The sequence below is a fragment of the Echinops telfairi genome, unplaced genomic scaffold (genome assembly GCF_000313985.2).
Source record: "Echinops telfairi isolate 266 unplaced genomic scaffold, ASM31398v2 ScPeMD7_1;HRSCAF=3_0, whole genome shotgun sequence".
Lineage (NCBI taxonomy): Eukaryota > Metazoa > Chordata > Mammalia > Afrosoricida > Tenrecidae > Echinops > Echinops telfairi.
In genome coordinates, this window is record NW_022103896.1 from 32,191,039 (window position 1) to 32,199,756 (window position 8,718).

An 8,718-nucleotide genomic window follows, 5' to 3' on the forward strand; every position below is an offset into this window, starting at 1 on the left:
AGCAGAAAATTCTTCTAGCCACAGTTTGGGAGCCTCAAAGTCTGAAATGCAGCTGCCGCTGTGCTGAGGACCCTGAGGAAGTAGCTGTTCCATGTCTTTCTCCAGCAGCTCCTGGATAATCCATGTCATTCAGTGATTTGGATCTCTGCCTTCTACAATGTCAGCCTTCATCACCACAGGGCCATATTCCTTCGGTGTTGCCTTTCTTATACTAAGGCAGTGCTCAGGAGGTAAAGACCCAACCTATACCAGTATTACCTCGTATCAACAGAAAACGTAATTACCTAGTTTCCAAACACGGCCACAGTTACAGTGTGTTAGTCCAGGTAGACTAGAGAAACAAATTCATAAATACACTTATGTGTATAGGAAAGAGTTTTATATACAAGAGTAGTTGAATATTAAGAAAACATCCCAGCTCAGTCTAGATCAAGTCCATAAGTCTGATCTTAGCCCACATGTCTGATACCAATCTATAAAGTCCTCTTCAGACTCTTGAAACACATGCAATGACACCAAATGCAGGAAGATCACAGGCCAGTGGGTTGGAAGTCTGGGGATCCAGTGGTGGTGTAATCTCAGCGCTGGCAGGGGTCTCCATGTGGTTCCTTGAGCTCAAAACTCTGACTGTCTTAGGGTTGTTTCATGTGGCTTCTCCTCAGAAATGTCTCTCAGGGAGTGAGGAGAAAGAGAGAGAGAGTCTCTCACCTCCAAGAAGGAAATACAGGAATTCCCAGAATCCTCAGGGGCAGGTCATGCCCACATAGAGGCCTTATTGGCTATGAACCGAATGACAGACTAGACTCCACCCCTTCACTCTTCATCCTTCAAATCTCAAATTGACACCAGATTATGTAACTACCACACAAAGGTACCAGGGATTTTGATTCCATTATATATTTTTAAGGAGAAACCATCAAATTCATAACCCTCCCTATGTAAAGATCGAGTGACCTACCATGTGCTTGTCAGTCATTTTCTAGCCATAGATGACATATAGGGCAAGTATAAGCTCTGGTATTTACAGAGCCATTTCTTCCCAGAGCTCAAATAAATGCTGATTCCAGAGATTTATCAATGCTAAATAAAACTGCTTTTACCTCCACAGTACAATTAGAACTATCTCATTACACAGGCTATCTGGGCTTTTTATTGTATTTACTGTATTCTTTTATAATACAGTCGAGTATAGACAGAACCACGTGTTCCAGCTCCTCCTTTCTTCTTATTGTAAGCACTGGGGAAATATCTAAAAGCAGAGATCTTACAGGAGAGTTGATGTCACCATCAATTCATGGTCCAGGGTCTGAGTTCCAGATACGGCGATATGGTGGAGAATCGGGAAGATGACACCCTGAACCTCAGTCCATGACACCCCTGAACCTCAGTCCATGACACCCTTGAACCTCAGTCCATGACACCCCTGAACCTCAGGGATTCCTCAGAGAGCAGAATCGCTCTGCTGAGGCATCCTGCACAACGCAATTTATACACTAATGCCATAAAAGAAAGAAACCTTCAAAGAGTTTTGTTTTTTCAAAGGATCACTTTTCCCGATTTAAGTCAAAAGAATCTATTTAGTGTGAATGGGGCCTGGTGATTTTCCGAAGGAAATAAGCAGCTCTCAGCACAAAAAGGAATTTGCACATGTGTGGAGGCCATCTTCGCCTTCTCACAGGAGGATGTATATTGTGCAGACACTGCCCCTTAAAATGCTCTGGAGCCACTGTGACTGAGCTGATTTGTCTCCTCCTAATGTCAGTAATTAGAGAACAAGTACTGACCTAGGGGCAAATTCAAGCTCTTTATCGTCTTAGAGTTAAAGATGAAGATCTTAAAAAGCTAGTAACTTTAAAATTAATAGGTTTACGGCTAACGTGTTTAAGGGAGAAATGCTTAAAAAAACAAAACAAAAAGAGCCCAGCTTCTCTAAAAATAAATTCTCCTGTGACTCAACTCTATGTAAAGTTGTCAACTTACTTTCAGTCTCGCCTTCAAATAGCCTAACTCTGTCAACAATGGCTCCCTTACATCCTGCTTCCAAGTAACAGTGAAGGAGGCTGCTGTGGGCACCAGTCGGATTCGTAGAGGGCACTTGTTGGTTCACAACCGGAATAAAGGGGATCGCCAACGCAAACACAGAGTGGCTCGATTCGAAGAACCACTGCGGGCCGAAGAGGCCGCTCTGCCTATGTAAGTCCACCAGCTGCTAGCTGAAGCACCAGAGGTTCCAACCTTAAATGGCCTGGTGATCTACTTCTGATGAACCAGTCACTACAAACAAACGTATGGAGCACAGTTCTACTCTGAGCCACGAGGGGATTGCCATGAGCAGAAATCGATAACAAGTGGGAAAAACAAAGCTATAATTAAAAGGCCAGTCATCTCAGGCCACTAGATTGCTCTTCTACCTTCATCTTACCATATCACTTTGCATTTCAAAAATGAAGGGTAGATTTTTGAAAATCTCTTTTATAGCAGCTCTGGGAGTTTTCTTTCTTTAAAAGGTTCCCACATTTTTGTAAGAATCACACATAATAAAATGAACACCAAAAAATGTGTTTTAAATGAACTACTCCTCCTTCTATTGTCTAGTACACCGAAGTTATTCATTAGCCCACTTATGACCATGTGAGAAGTTTATTTTACTTTCCAAAAATAATGTTTGAAAAGTACCCAGACTTATACTTCAGTTTATTTCCCTACTAGAAACTGAGTAATATACATGCCAACTATACATACCTATAGCACACTCTAAAAAATGTCTATGAAATACTGTAATAGGTGATTAAAAGAACCAGTTTATCTCCTAAAACTCACCAACACGGAAGCAATGTGAATGAAGAGGCTGCAGGGTGGTGCAGGATAATCACAAGCCTTTGTAAGCTTCACGTGGTTCTACAATGAGAGTGAGTATATTTTCTTAGAAAACAGTTTAATTGAGTAGTCTCTTGAAATGTTAGTGACATATCTGACTGTTCACAAAGCAGATTAAAAAGTGATAAATGAGAAAACACAAAGATAATGGCCAACAGAACAGGGCACTAAAATTTATCATCAGTAATAAGTACAGTTCATGAATCAAGTTGTTAATGTTCTCTATCAAATAGAAAACAAATAATGTGACCTATCTATTAATTCTGACACAAAGCAAGGGAATTTCCCAAGATATCCCTACTGTCCTTCTTCTAAGTAGCTAAGAACAAATCATATAGCAAATGATTGAAACAACGGGGATTTTATTGCCTAGAGCAAAATTAGTGGCCAAGGGGTGACCAAAGAGTTCCCAAAAAGAAATACATTTGCTCTTTATTAAACTATAAGGCATAAAATGAGAAAAGCACAGAGACAGACTTTCTGTCAACATAATTTAAGAAAACATTTAACTAGAGTTGGCTAACAATAAGTTGACTCCTTGTGGGTAGTGTGTTTTCTATCACACATGATAATCTATGGGGATAGAGTGAAGTCTAGAGGACTGTCTTTTAAGAAATGTGTTTGATGGCTTCTTATGTTTCATACTCTGTATATGAATCAAGTGCTTATTATAGGACCCTGGTGGCACAAACCACTTGTCCTCCACACTCCCGTGAATTTCAGAGGTTTGAATCCAGTCGGTGATAACAGGGAGAAAAGACCTGGTCACCTGTTTCCATAAGGCTGACCGCAGGGAAAGTCCTCTTATTCTTTTTTTAAAATAATATTATTGGGGGCTCGTACAACTCTTATCATAATCCATACATCCATCCATTATGCCCAGCACATTTGTACATTTGTTGCCATCATCATTCTTAAAATATTTTATTTCCACTTGAGTACTTGGTATCAGCTCCTCATGCCCCCCTCCCTCCCTCCCACCTCCCTCATGTACCTTGGATAATTTCTAAATGATTCTTATTTTGTCATGTCTTACACTGCCCTATTATTCTGTGGCATGCGGACTATCACGAGATAGAATTAAGCTGCCATATATAAATGTCTGCAACTACAAAGGCAAGTCAATTGGGCACCATGTGTGTCACTGGCAAATTCCACAACCTCCCAGTATTTAAGAAAGTGGTCAAACTGAGGTTAAACCTCCAAAGTTCTTAAAGTAAAGTCTGGGGGGGTTGTGCTGTCAACACAATAAAGGGGAGTTCAAGAGCAGCCTTCGAAGACACAATATTTGGGACCTGTCATTAGGAGGAAACAGCCCCAGGAGAAGGACACCATGCACACGGAAGTGGCCGGTCCGTGAAGGAGAGGAAGCGCCTCAATGAGAATGACTGACATACTGATGGGGGCATTCCACTCAGACACAGTATCAATTATGAGGATGGACAGACTGAGCAGTGCTCCATTCCAGGGCACTATGAGTCATAATTGATTAAATGACACCTAGCAGCAAAGACAACAACAATGTGCTTTACAAATGCAGGGCGGAAATTCCCCCAAATCCTCTAAATAGATTTTTTCCATCAATTATTAGAGATGAACACACTGAGCCTGAGAGCCCTTATGTTCTTTGAAATTGCATAGCCCAAAATGGTGGCATCAAGGGCGATGTGCTCCGACTGTCTAAACTGCTACATTTTCCTATACACGGTACTGCAATCATGAAAATATGTTGCATCATCCTGAAGGTGCTGGAAAACATACATATTTAAATTAAGCTATACAATTAATTTACAACACACAAAATTATGAGATATACCACAATACATAATAAAATTACATCAAACATCAGTACCATGTTTGATATATTTAGGGAGAAAGATTAGTGAGATCTGAAAGAATCACAAAGGAGGAGGAAATTTAACTGAGTCTAGATATAAAGGGTAGAATTAGGCAAATTGAGAAGAATATCAAATATTCTAATAATGGGGCAATTAAGAGAAATGCTATATAAGTAAGGGCAAGTAAGCTTCCTTAAGACAGGGACTAACATCCTGGCCCACCAAGCCCCAAGGACGATATTCCTGCTCAGAGCAGCCAGTGCACAGAGAGGACCATAGGGCCAGCCCCACCATGAGACATGATGTCCATCACCGACCCATAGTGCTATGAGAAACAACACTGCAAACACAGTGTGGGAATTGTGCCCAATCTGACCCCACCACATTGGGGTTAAATGCTAAGAGCATGCAACAGAGCAGCAAGGGTTGCAAAGCAATGAAGTCCCTGGAGAATACAAAAAAATAGTCTTTGGGCCAGGGAGTGACACCCCCAACAGATTCAAATGGAAAACACTCCTAAAAGTCAACAAACAGACCTAGAACTATTTACAGGCATTTCTTTTTTTTTTTTTTTTTTTGTCGTTGGCTTTATTGCTGTTGTTCGTTGTTTTTGTTTTGTTTTGTGGTTTGTTTTTCTCTGCCTTGTTTTTGTGCTTATTATTTTCTCTGCATGTCTATCTAAATAAGATAGGCAGGCTAAACAATCAGGAGGAGAGAACAACAGGACCAACGGTTTTGGGGGCCCTCAGGAGAGGGGTGGTAGTCTAAAGGAAGTGGGTCTTAGCAAAATCAGGGTCAAAGGAACAAGAAGTGATCTAAAATCAATGACAAGGTGTGTGTAGGATGCCTGGTAGGGCTTAATCAAGGGCAATGTAACCGAGAGAAACTACTGAAACCCGAATGAAGGCCAAACATGATAATGGGACAAGAAGAAAGTAAAAAGAAAATAGAGGAAAGAAGTAGGAGACAAATGGCCACTTAAGGAGGTCTAAATGCAGGCATGCACATAGGTAAATATATTTATATATAACAACAGGGAAACAGATTTTTGTACATAGATGTTAATTATTAAGGTAGCAGAAAGACATTGGGCCTCTACTCAAATACTCCCTCAACGCAAGAACACTTTGTTCTAATAACCTGTCATTCAATGATGTACACCTTCCCAACACAATTGCTGAAGACAAAATAGGTGCATAAGCAAATGTGGTGAAGAAAGCTGAGGTGCCTGGTTATCAAAATATAGTGTCTAGGGTTTTAAAGGCTTAGAGATAAACAAGCAGCCATCTAGCTGACAAGCAACTAAGCCCACATGGAAGAAGCACACCAGCCTGTGTGATCATGAGATGTTGATGGGATCCGGTCTCGGGCTTCAAAGACCCGGAACAACAACAACAACAACAACAAAAATCATATCAATATGAATGAGGGGGAGTATGGAGTGGAGACCCAAAGCCCATCTGGAGACAATTGGGCATGCCCTTACAGAAGGATCACAAGGAAGAGACCAGCCAGTCAGTGTGAAGTAGAGCACCACTGAAACATACAACTTTCCTCTAGTTCTTTAATGCTTCCTCCCCACATCACCCACACCACTATCATGATTCCAATTCTACCTTACAAATCTGACTAGACCAGAGCATGTACATAGGTACAGATAAGAGCTGGAAACACAGGAAATCCAGGACAGATAAACCCCTCGGACCAATAATGAGAGTAGCGATACCAGGGGGGTAAGCGAAAGGTGGGGGAAGAAAGAGGGCACCAATCACAATGATCCCTCCCAGGGAAACGGACTACATAAAAGTTGGTAAAGGGAGACATCAGACAGTGTAAGACATGAAAAAATAATAATTTATAAATTATCAAGGGTTCATGAGGGACAGACGGTATGGGAGGGAGGAGGAAAAATGAGGAGCCAATACCAAGGGCTCCAGTAGAAAGAAAATGTTTTGAGGATGATGATGGCAACATCTGTACAAATGTGCTTGACACAATAGATAGATGGATAGATTGTGATAAGAGCTGTATGAGCCCATAATGAATGATTTTTTTAAAAAAGAGAGTGAAAAAATATCCTACACTCTTTAAAGACATGTGTGCAAAAGTATTGTGACCAGTTTAATTTCAAAGATCATTGTGTGTTTAACCACGCAACCCTTTTACGAACTAATAGCACATTGAACACTACTCTGTAAAAAGCAGAAGAATCACTTGTAAGATTTGTGAGTGAGTGAGTGAGTGGCATGGTGAGGATGAGAGAAAACTGAGAGCAGAGGAACGCTGTTAGGAACCTGGGGAGCAGGCCATTGATGAAGAGCTGTGGGCCTGGGCTTGACAGTGGGCGCAGGGACGTCTTGGGGTCACTTGAAGTGCTTTGCCTGGTGTCTTCACTTTGTTAGTAATACCTGGTCCAGTATTTCAGTGACTCTATTTCTCCTCAAAACTGAGAAACGAAACGTGAGGCTGCTATTGATCATTTCAACACGTGTTGTTTTCTTCTGTTTTTGGAGGAAGTCCCCAGCTAGTGAACATTTGATTTACAGAGTGATTGGTGGTCCTTGTTGTTGTTAGGGCCACTGAGTTGCTTCCGACACAGAAGGGCCCTGTGCACAGCAGAACTGCACAGCGTTCCTGTGCCGGAGCCCATTGTGGCAGCCCCTTTGATGGCCTTCCTCTTTTTAAATGCCCCTCCATTTCCCCAAGCATGGTGTCCTTTCGCAGGGACTGGTCTCTCCTGTCAACATGTCCAAATTATGTAAAATGAAATCTCGCCCTCCTTGCTGCTAAGGAGCATTCTGGCCCTATTTCGTTTGAGACAGAGTTGTTTGTCCTTTTAGTGGTCCATGGTTGTGTTAGGGTAGACTAGAGAAACAAATTCATAGACACTCATATGTATACAAGAAAGGTTTATATACAAGAACAATTAAATATTGAGAAAACAGCCAATCCCAGTCCAGATCATGTCCATAAGTCCAATAATCAGCCCATATGTCCAATACCAGTCTATAAAGTCCTCATAAGACTCATGAAATACATGCAATGATGCTGAATCAGGACGATCACAGGCCAGTGGGTTGGAAGTCGTGTGGATCCATTGGTGTTGTAAGCATCTCAGCACTGGCAGGAGTCTCTATGTGGCTTCTCTGGCTCCAGAGGTCTGGCTCCATCAGGGTAGGTCCATGTGGCTTCTACAGCTTCCAGGGTGTAGCACCATGTGTCTTGTCAGTACAGCATCTCTCAGGGTGTGAGCAGAGAGAGAGAAATATCTCCCACCTCCAAGGAGTAAATACTGGAGTTCTCAGAATTCTCAGGAGAAGGTCCTGCCCACACAGAGGCCTCACTGGTTATATCTTGATTGACAGAACAGATTCCACCCCTTCGTTCATAATCCTTTCAAACTGACACCAGATTACTAGCGCAATGGTACTTTTGGTGTTCAGCATCCTAATTCAAACACATCGATTCTTTCTTGTCTTCCTTTTTCCAAGTCCAGCTTTCACATGTGAAGAATGCAATTGAAAATACCATGGTTTGGGTCAGGTGCACCCTAGGCCTCAGAGTAATAGCCTTATTTTCAACACTCTGCTGTCCCTAGTAACTAAAAGCAAACCATGGTTTTTATGCATTTACATTTCTTATCTTTTAAATAAGTGAGGTCATGTAATTGTCCTTCAGTGATTGGCTTATTTCTCACAGCATAATGTCTTCAATTTCCACCCATACTCTGTCAGGTATCAAAACATCAATTTGTGCTACTAGTTGATTCGTATTGTCGTATGCATACCACATTTTATTCCTCCACTCATCTGTCAGTGGGCATTTAGGTTGCTTCCATCTTTCACCTATTATCAATAGTGCTGCAATGAAAGTCTTTATTTGACTCTCTGGTTTCAAGTCTTTTGGATATATAACTAGGAGTGGAATTGTTGGGTTATATGGTAGTTTTATTTTTAATTGTTTTTGGTTTTGTTTTTAAGTGACATATAGTTTAATTTTTAAG